We start from the raw sequence: 11,293 nt of genomic DNA on the forward strand, positions 1-11,293 counted from the left end.
TGGAAAGCCCAGGATATCTACTTTCCAAAGCAATTAAGAACGCGCCAATTAGGCTTCTGTAGCTCCAGAAAATTCACTTCGAGTGCAGGGAGGTCATAATCCAACAGCATCTGCAGTCCTTTTTCAGCCTCTGAATCAGATTTTTGCTCAGGTCCCTCAATTTCAGCCAGAAAATACCTGAAATCACAGAAAAACACACAAACTCATAGTAAAGTCCAGAAATGTGATTTTTAATTAAAAACTAATAAAAACATAATAAAAACTAACTAAAACATACTGAAAATATACTAAAAACAATGCCAAAAAGCGTATAAATTATCTGCTCATCACAACACCAAACTTAAATTGTTGCTTGTCCCCAAGCAACTGAAAATTAAATAGGATAAAAAGAAGAGAATATACTATAAATTCCAAATTATCAATGAAACTTAGCTCCAATTAGATGAGCGGGACTAGTAGCTTTTTTGCCTCTGAACAGTTTTGGCATCTCACTTTATCCTTTGAAGTTTAGAATGACTGGCATCCATAGGAACTCAGAATTCAGATAGTGTTATTGATTCTCCTAGTATAGTATGTTGATTCTTGAACACAGCTACTTTATGAGTCTTGGCCGTGGCCCAAAGCACTCTGTTTTCCAATATTACCACCGGATACATACATGCCACAGACACATAACTGGGTGAACCTTTTCAGATTGTGACTCAGCTTTGCTAGAGTCCCCAATTAGAGGTGTCCAGGGTTCTTAAGCACACTCTTTTTGCTTTGGATTACGACTTTAACCGCTCAGTCTCAAGTTTTCACTTGACACCTTCACGCCACAAGCACATGGTTAGGGACAGCTTGGTTTAGCCGCTTAGGCCAGGATATTATTCTTGTAGGCCCTCCTATCCACTGATGTTCAAAGCCTTGGATCCTTTTTATTTTTACCCTTGCCTTTTGGTTTAAAGGGCTATTGGCTTTTTCTGCTTGCTTTTTCTTTTTTTTCTTTTTTTTCTTTCTTTTTTTTGTATTCACTGTTTTTTCTTGCTTCAAGAATCAATTTGATGATTTTTTAGATCCTCAATAACATTTCTCCTTTTCCATCATTCTTTCAAGAGCCAACAATTTTAACATTCTTAAAACAACAAATTCAAAAGACATATGCACTGTTCAAGCATTCATTCAGAAAACAAAAAGTATTGTCACCACATCAAACTAATTCAACTAGTTTCAAAGATGAATTCGAAATCCTGTACTTCTTGTTCTTTTGTGATTAAAAACATTTTTCATCTAAGAAAGGTGATGGATTCATAGGACATTTATAACTTTAAGGCATAGACACTAAGACACTAATGATCATGTAATAAAGACACAAACATAGATAAACATAAAGCATAAAAATTTGAAAAACAGAAAATAAAGAACAAGAAAATTAAAGAACGGGTCCACCTTAGTGATGGCGGCTTGTTCTTCCTCTTGAAGATCTTACGGAGTGCTTTTGAGCTCGTCTATGTCTCTTCCTTGTCTTTGTTGCTCTTCCCTCATAGTTTTTTGATCTTTTCTAATCTCATGGTGGATGATGGAATGCTCTTGGTGCTCCATCCTTTTCTTAGTGATGAGCTTTTAAGATGAATCTCTCCATCTCCCAGACTCAGAGGTGGAAGCTTTTGCCTTTCCTTTCCTCTTTCTAGAGGTTTCTCTGGCTTTAAGTGTCATACATGGTTATGGAAAAAAGCAACGCTTTTACCACACCAAACTTAGAAGGTTTGCTCGTCCTCAAGCAAAAGAAGAGAAGAGGAAGTAGAAGAAGAAGAAAATAGATGAGATGGAGAGGTGTGAGTGGTTCGGCCAAGGGGAGTTTTAGGTGGTTATGATGGTTTTGGAGGGGTACTGGAGGTGATTGGGTGAGGTTATTTTGGGGAAGAGTGTTATGGAAGGGTGTGAAGAGAAAAGAAGAAGAGGTGAGGTAGGTGGGATCCTGTGGGGTCCACAAATCATGAGGTGTCAAGGATTTCTCATCCCTGCACCATGTGGCGTGCAAAACGCCCCTTACTGCCAATCCTGGCGTTAAACGCCAGGCTGCTGCCCATTTCTGGCATTTAACGCCAGCTTCTTGCCCTATTCTGGCGTTAAACGCCAGTCTGGTGTCCATTTCTGGCGTTAAACGCCAGTCTGGTGCCCATTTCTGGCGTTAAACGCCCAGAATGGTGCCAGACTAGGTGTTTAACGCCCATTCTGCTACCCTTACTGGCGTTTAAACGCCAGCAAGTTTCTCCTCCAGGGTGTGCTATTTTTCATTCTGTTTTTGCTTTTTCAATTGTTTTGGTGACTTCACATGATCATCAACCTACAGAAAACATGAAATAACAATGGAAAATAGATAAAATTGGGTTGCCTCCCAACAAGCGCTTCTTTAATATCAGTAGCTTGACAGTGGGCTCTCATGGAGCCTCACAGATACTCAGAGCATGATTGGGGCCTTTCAACACCAAACTTAGAGTTTGGTTGTGGCCTCTCAACACCAAACTTGGAGTTTGGTTGTGGCCTCCCAACACCAAACTTAGAGTTTGAATGTGGGGGTTTTGTTTGACTCTGTATTGAGAGAAGCTTTTCATGCTTCCTCTCCATGGTGGTAGAAGGAGAACCTTGAGTCTTATAGTTTACAATGTCTGCAAGCCACGGAACTTCCTGAATAACAAACAATTGCTCATCTGGAAAGGTTTCAGAGATCTCAATAGGAGGGAGGGATGCTCCTGCTACTGGTTCTATCCGGGACAGGTGATCAGCTACTTGATTCTCTGTCCCCTTTCTATCTCTTATTTCTATATCAAACTCTTGCAGAAGCAACACCCATCTTATGAGCCTGGGTTTTGAATCCTGCTTTGTGAGTAAATATTTAAGAGCAGCATGGTCAGTGTACACAATCACTTTTGATCCTACTAAATAAGATCTGAACTTGTCAATGGCATAAACCACTGCAAGTAACTCCTTTTCTGTGGTTGTGTAGTTCTTCTGTGCATCATTTAGAATACGGCTGCCATAATAAATGACATATAGTTGCTTGTTATGCCTCTGTCCCAATACTGCACCAATGGCATGGTCACTGGCATCACACATTAGTTCGAATGGCAGTGTCCAGTCTGGTGCAGAGATAACTGGTGCTGTGACTAGGTTAGCTTTCAGAAGGTCAAACGCCTGCAGACACTCCTTATCAAAGATAAATGGCGTATCTGCAGTTAGCAGATTACTCAGAGGTTTTGCAATTTTTGAAAAATCCTTTATAAACCTTCTGTAGAATCATGCATGCCCTAGAAAGCTTATGATTGCCTTAACATTGGTAGGTGGTGGTAATTTTTCAATTACTTCAACTTTAGCTTGATCCACCTCTATTCCCTTGTTTGAAATTTTATGCCCAAGGACAATCCCTTCAATCACCATAAAGTGACATTTTTCCCAGTTTAAAACTAGGTTGGTCTCTTGGCATCTTTTCAGAACAAGTGCTAGATGGTTAAGGCAGGAGCTGAATGAGTCTCCAAATACTGAAAAGTCATCCATGAAGACTTCCAGAAATTTTTCTACCATATCTGAGAAGATAGAGAGCATGCACCTTTGAAAGGTTGCAGGTGCATTACACAGACCAAAAGGCATCCTTCTGTAGGCAAACACTCCAGAAGGACATGTGAATGCTGTTTTCTCTTGGTCCTGAGGATCTACTGCAATTTGGTTGTAACCTGAATAGCCATCCAAAAAGCAATAATATTCATGACCTGCTAGTCTCTCTAGCATCTGGTCTATGAATGGTAAAGGAAAATGATCCTTCCTGGTGGCTGTATTGAGCCTTCTGTAGTCAATACACATACGCCACCCTGTAACTGTTCTTGTAGGAACCAGTTCATTCTTTTCATTATGAACCACTAGCATGTCTCCCTTCTTGGGGACAATGTGGACAGGGCTCACCCAGGGGCTATCAGAAATAGGATAAATAATCCCAGCCTCTAGTAACTTAGTGACCTCTTTCTACACCACCTCCTTCATGGCTGGATTTAGCCGCCTCTGTGGTTGAACCACTGGCTTAGCATCTTCTTCCAATAGGATCTTGTGCATGCATCTTGCTAGGCTAATGCCCTTAAGATCACTTATGGACCACCCAAGAGCTGTCTTGTGTGTCCTCAGCACCTGAATTAGTGCTTTCTCTTCCTGTGGATTTAAAGTAAAGCTTATGATCACCGGAAAAGTATCACCTTCTCCCAGAAATGCATATTTTAGGGATGGTGGTAGTGGTTTGAGCTCGGGTTTAGGAGGTTTATCCTCTCCCTGAAGAATTTTCAGAGGTTCTTTTATTTCCTCTGGTTCCTCCAAATCATGCTGAACATCTTTAAAGATGTCCTTTAGTTCTGATTCGAGACTCTCAGTCATATTGATCTCTTCCACCAAGGAGTCAATAATATCAACGTTCATGCAGTCATTTGATGTGTCTGGATGCTGCATAGCTTTGACAACATTTAACTTGAACTCATCCTCATTGACTCTCAGGGTTACTTCCCCTTTTTGGACATCAATGAGAGTTTGTCCAGTTGCTAGGAAGGGTCTTCCTAGAATGAGGGTCGCACTCTTGTGCTCCTCTATTTCCAGCACTACAAGGTCAGTGGGAAAGGCGAATGGCCCAACCTTGACAATCATGTCCTCAATTATGCCTGATGGGTATTTAATGGAGCCATCAGCAAGTTGAAGACATATCCGGGTTGGTTTGACCTCTTCAGTCAAGCCGAGCTTTCTGATAGTGGATACAGGGATTAGGTTGATACTTGCCCCAAGGTCACATAGAGCTATCTTGGTACAAGCACCTTCTAATGTGCATGGTAGCAGAAAGCTTCCTGGATCTTTAAGCTTCTCTGGTAAGCTTTTCAGAATGACTGCACTGCATTCTTTAGTGAGAAAAACTTTTTCAGTTTCTCTCCAATCCTTCTTATGACTTAAGATCTCTTTCATGAACTTAGCATAAGAGGGTATTTGCTCAAGTGCCTCTGCAAATGGGATTTTTATCTCAAGAGTGCTGAGATAATCTGCAAAGCGGGCAAATTGTTTATCCTGTTCCGTTTGGTGGAGTTTCTGAGGATAAGGCATCTTGGCTTTATATTCTTCAACCTTAGTTGCTGCAGGTTTATTCCCTACAGAGGTGGTTGGAGAAGCCTTCTTAGAGGGGTTACTATCAGTACTTGCAGGTGTCTGATCCTTTTGTAGCATTTGAATGCCAGGATTGGGTGCTTTTTGGGCGTTTAATGCCAGATTGCAACCCTTTTCTGGCGTTTGAACGCCAAATTTGGCTATCCATTGGGCGTTTAACGCCACTTTCTTACCATTTTCTGGCGTTTGAACGCCAGAATCATTCCTCTCTGGGCTCTTACTGTCCTTAGAGGGATTTTGGGCAGTGGGTTGGTCATCCTCTGTCAGTTGTTCCTTTCTTGGCTTTCTGCTGATTTGAGTTGAAACATTCAATGTCTTCCCACTCCTTAATTGAATAGCTTGGCATTCTTCTGTTATCTGTTTAGATAATTGCTGTTTTGTCTGATCCAATTGTGCTTCCATATTCTTGTTAGCATTTTTAGTGTCTTGGAGCATTTCTTTAAATTCTGCTAACTGTTTTGTCATTTCTAGCACCGTATCTATGAGCTCTTGAGCCTCTTCAATCATCTTCCTCATGTGTATGGATCCACCAGCTGAGTGGTCTAGAGACATCTGAGTTTTTTCTGTAAGCCCATAGTAGAAGATGTCTAACTGTACCCACTCTGAAAACATTTCAGAGGGGCATTTCCTTAGCATACCTCTGTACCTCTCCCAGGAATTATAAGGGATTCATGATCCTCTTGTTTAAAGCCTTGGATGTCCAGCCTTAGCTGTGTCATCCTTTTTGGATGGTAAAATTGATTCAGGAATTTGTCTGATAACTGTCTCCATGTTTTTATGCTTGCTGTGGGTTGGTTATTGATGAGCGGATAATTTGTACGCTTTTTGGCATTGTTTTTAGTATGTTTTTAGTAGTTTTAGTTGAGTTCTTAGTATATTTTTATTAGTTTTTAGTTAAAATTCACTTTTCTGGACTTTACTATGAGTTTGTGTGTTTTTCTGTGATTTCAGTTTTTCTGGCTGAAATGAGGATCTGAGCAAAAATCTGATCCAGAGACTTAAAAGGACTACAGATGCTGTTGGATTCTGACCTCCCTGCACTCGAAGTGGATTTTCTGGAGCTACAGAAGCCCAATTGGCGCGCTCTCAACGGCGTTGGAAAGTAGACATCCTGGGCTTTCCAGCAATATATAATAGTCCATACTTTGCCCAAGATTTGATGGCCCAAACCGGCGTTCAAAGTCACCTTCAGAATTCCCAGCGTTAAACGCCGGAACTGGCACCTAATGGGAGTTAAACGCCCAAACTGGCACAAAAGCTGGAGTTAAACGCCAAGAAGAGTCTCTACACGAAAAATGCTTCATTGCTCAGCCCAAGCACACACCAAGTGGGCCCGAAGGATTTTTATGTCATTTACTCATCTTTGTACACCTTAGGCTAAATTTCTATAAGTAGGACCTTTTACTTGTTTCATCTTGGATTGTTTTTGATCCTTTGATCATCTTTGACATCTAGTTTCTTAGATCATTTGGAGGCTGGCCATTCGGCATGCCTAGACCTTGTTCTTATGTATTTTCAAGGTGGAGTTTTCTACACCATAGATTAAGGTGTGGAGCTCTGCTGTACCTCGAGTATTAATGCAATTACTATTGTTCTTCCATTCAATTCCGCTTGTTCTTGTTCCAAGATATCACTTGTTCTTCAACTTGATGAAGGTGATGATTGACGCCCATCACCATTCTCACCCATGAACAAGGTGACTGACAACCATTCTTGTTCTACAAGCATCTGAGGCTTAGTGAATATCTCTTGGATTCTTCGGAATCTTCGTGTATAGGCAGGACCTATGCGGCATTCAAGAGAATCCGGAAGGTCTAAACCTTGTCTGTGGTATTCTGAGTAGGATTCAATGATTGAATGACTGTGACGTGCTTCAAACCTGTAACCTACTGGGCGTTAGTGACAGACGCAAAGAGTGATTCTATTCCGGTAGGGGAGGGAACCAAACCGGTGATTGGCAGCACTGTGACAGAGTGCGTGCATTAGCTTTCACTGCGCGGAGGGAGGTAGCTGCTGACAACAGTGAAACCCTACACGAGCTTGCCATGGAAAGGAGTAAGAAGGATTGGATGAAGACATTAGGAAAGCAGAGAGACGGAAGGGAAGGCCTCTTCATACGCTTGTCTGAAGCTCTTACACCAATGATATACATAAGTATCCCTATCTTTATCTTTTATGTTATTTTCGTTCATCACCATTATACATTTGAGTCTGCCTGACTGAGATTTACAAGATGACCATAGCTTGCTTCATACCACCAATCTCCGTGGGATCGACCCTTACTCGCGTAAGGTTTATTACTTGGACGACCCAGTGCACTTGCTGGTTAGTTGTGCGAAGTTGTAGTGATCACAATTTCGTGCACCAAGTTTTTGGCGCCGTTGCCGGGGATTGTTTAGGCTGGACAACTGACGGTTCATCTTGTTGCTTAGATTAGGTATTATTTTTTTCGAAATTATTGAAGATGAATTCTAGAGTTTCATGATGATTTGTGAAATCTGGCTGTGGCTGAGAAGCCATGTCTATCTCATTGGACCGAGGTCTCAACTTATCACCACAAGAGCTTGTTGATTTTCATCAATTTTGCTCTTGGAGCAGTGATCTGCTAAGATTTGGCTGACCTTTGGTCATGCTAGTGTTTGGACCGAAGCTTTCTTTGAAAGCTTGGCTGGCTGTGAAGCCATGTCTAATTCCTGGACCGGAGTCTTAGACTAGCACTGCACTGATTCCTGGAATTCTCATTAAGAATTTTGATACCTTTTCCTACTTAATTTTCGAAAACACAAAAAATTACAAATCATAAAAGACCAAAAAAATTTGATGTTTCTTGCAAGTTTAGTGTCTCATCCTAAGTTTGGTGTCAAATGCATGTTTTGTTATAATTTCGAATCCATGCATATATTTCTTTGTTTTGATCTTTGAATTCTATTGACTTGAAGTATTTGTGTGTCTCATATGCATTCTCATATTGTTAGTGTCAGTAGTATACAAACTGCTAATTTGGTGTCTTGCATGCATTGTTATTTGATTCATTTTGCATTTTGATTATTAAAAATCCAAAAAATATTTTTTATTTGTGTCTTTTCAAGTCATGATACAAAGAATTAAAGATTCAGAACATACTGCAGAGGAATTACACAGAAAAAGCTGAGCATTCAAAAATGCCCAGTGAAGAAGGCAGACTGGCGTTTAAACGCCAGCCAGGGCACCTGGTTGGGCGTTTAACGCCCAAAGAGGTAGCATTTTGGGCGTTAAACGCCAGAATGTATAACCATTCTGGGCGTTTAACGCCAGGATGGTGCTAGGGGGAAGATTTTTGTTTTCAAATCAATTTTCTTAGTTTTTCAAATCAAATCTTTTTCAAATCAAATCTTTTCATCAAATGTTTTCAAAATCAATTTTTTCCTTTTAAAAGATACTTACTAACAATTAATGATTTGATTGAACATCTCAAAAATTGTTGCCTTTCTGTTGAGGAAGGTTTTATGTTTGAATCATATCTTTCTTGTTAGGCAAGTCATTAATTTTAAAATCATATCTTTTCAAAGTGTTTTCAAATATATCTTTTAAAATTGTTTTCAAATCATATCTTCTCAATCACATCTTTTTAAAACCATAACTTTTCAATTAAATCTTTTTAACCACATCTTTTTCAAATTAGTTTTCAATCAAATCTTTTTAATTTCTAATTTCAAAATCTTTTTCAAAAATCACTTGATTCTTTCCACTTTGATTTTCGAAAATCAATTAATGTTTTTCAAAAATGTTTTCAAAATATTTAATGAATTTTCGAAATTCTCTTCCCTCCTTCCCACATTTCTATTTTGGAGTACCACTCCTTCTAAATGCACAATTCGAACCTTATCTAAGTAAAGTTCGAATTCTTCTTCTCCTTCTTCTTTCTATTTCTCTTTTCCTCTGACATTTCAAGGAATCTCTATACTGTGACATAGAGGATTCCACACTTTCTGTTTCTCTTCTCTTTCATATGAGCAGGAGCAGAGACAAAGGCATTCTGTTGAAGCTGACCCTGAACCTGAGAGGACCTTGAAGCGAAAGCTAAGAGAAGCCAAGGCACAACTCTCTTTAGAGGACCTGACCGAATTCTTCAGGGAAGAAGAACACATGGCAGCCGAAAACACAACAATGCAAACATGCAAGGAAGGTGCTTGGTGACTTTACTACACCTCCTGATTTCTATGGGAGAAGCATCTCTATCCCTGCCATTGGAGCAAACAACTTTGAGCTTAAGCCTCATTAGTTTCTCTAATGCAACAGAATTGCAAGTTTCATGAACAATGGATCTGTGCCACAGTCAAACTAATGGGTTAACCCTGAGGTCTACAGACTGATGCTATTCCCTTTTGCTGTAAGAGACAGAGCTAGAATATGGTTGGATTCTCAACCTAAAGAAAGCCTGGACTCTTGGGAAAAGCTAGTCAATGCCTTCTTGGCAAAGTTCTTTCCACCACAAAGATGGAGTAAGCTTAGAGTGGAAGTCCAAACCTTCAGACAGAAGGATGGAGAATCCCTCTATGAAGCTTGGGAAAGATACAAACAATTAATCAGAAAATGTCCTTCTGACATGCTTTCTGAATGGAGCATCATAGGTATTTTCTATGATGGTCTCTCTGAACTATCCAAGATGTCCTTGGATAGCTCTGCTGGAGGATCTCTTCATCTGAGGAAGAAGCTTATGATCCTGAGAACCCTTCAATGGAAGAGGTGAATTACCTAGGAGAACCCTATGGTAACACCTATAATTCTTCATGGAGAAATCACCCAAATTTCTCATGGAAGAATCAAGAGAAACCTCAACAAGGTTTTAACAACAACAATGGTGGAAGAGACAAGTTTAGCAATGGCAAGCCTTTTCCATCATCTTCTCAGCAACAGACAGAGAGTTCTAAGCAGAGTACTTCTGACTTAGCAACAATGGTCTCTGATCTAATAAAGACCACTCAAAGTTTCATGACTGAAACAAGGTCCTCCATTAGGAATTTAGAAGGACAAGTGGGTCAGCTGAGTAAGAAAATTACTGAACTCCCTCCTAGTACTCTCCCAAGCAATACAGAAGAAAATCCAAAAGGAGAGTGCAAAGCCATAAACATGGCCGAATTTGGAGAAGAAAGAGAGGAAGTGGACGCCACTGAGGAAGGCCTCAATGGGCGTGCACTAGCCTCAACTGAGTTCCCCAATGGGGAACCATGGGAATCTGAGGCTCAAAATGAGACCATAGAGATTCCATTGGACTTACTTCTGCCATTCATGAGCTCTGATGAGTATTCTTCCTCTGAAGAGGATGAGTATGTCACTGAAGAGCAAGTTGCTAAATACCTTGGAGCAATCATGAAGCTAAATGACAAGTTATTTGGAAATGAGACTTGGGAGGATGAACCCCCTTTGCTCACCAAAGAACTGGATGACTTGTCTAGGCAGAAATTACCTCAAAAGAGACAAGATCCTGGGAAGTTTTCCCTACCTTGTACCATAGGCACCATGACCTTCAAGAAGGCCTTGTGTGACTTAGGGTCAAGTGTAAACCTCATGCCCCTCTCTGTAATAGAGAAATTAGGAATTTTTGAGGTGCAAGCTGCAAGAATCTCATTAGAGATGGCAGACAATTCAAGAAAACAAGCTCATGGACTTGTAGAGAATGTTTTGGTGAAGATTGAAGACCATTACATCCCTACTGATTTCATAGTCCTAGAGACTGGGAAGTGCATGGATGAATCCATCATCCTTGGCAGACCCTTCCTAGCCACAGCAAAGGCTGTGATTGATGTTGATAGAGGAGAGTTGATCATTCAAGTGAATGAAGAATCCTTGGTGTTTAAGGCCCAAGGACATCCCTCTATCATCATGGAGAGGAAGCATGAAGAGCTTCTCTCAAAACAGAGCCAAGCAGAGCCCCCACAGTCAAACTCTAAGTTTGGTGTTGGGAGGCCACAACCAAACTCTAAGTTTGGTGTTGAACCCCTACATTCAAACTCTAAGTTTGGTGTTGGGAGGTTCCAACACGGTTCTGAGTATTTCTGAGGCTCCATGAGAGTCCTCTGTCAAGCTAATGACATTAAAGAAGCGCTTGTTGGGAGGCAACCCAATGTTTTATAGTTAACTATTTTCTTTT

The 11,293-nt window shown here is 40.5% G+C and overlaps 1 non-coding gene across 1 annotated transcript; it reads right to left on the reverse strand.

Moving 5' to 3' along the window:
* Positions 1–9,646: 9,646 nt before the first annotated feature.
* LOC130953679 (small nucleolar RNA R71) lies at positions 9,647–9,754 on the reverse strand. The gene has a single exon (XR_009075841.1). It is a non-coding gene; the product is annotated as a small nucleolar RNA R71 (small nucleolar RNA).
* Positions 9,755–11,293: the final 1,539 nt, after the last annotated feature.

The sequence above is a fragment of the Arachis stenosperma genome, chromosome 9 (genome assembly GCF_014773155.1).
Source record: "Arachis stenosperma cultivar V10309 chromosome 9, arast.V10309.gnm1.PFL2, whole genome shotgun sequence".
Classification (NCBI taxonomy): Eukaryota; Viridiplantae; Streptophyta; class Magnoliopsida; order Fabales; family Fabaceae; genus Arachis; species Arachis stenosperma.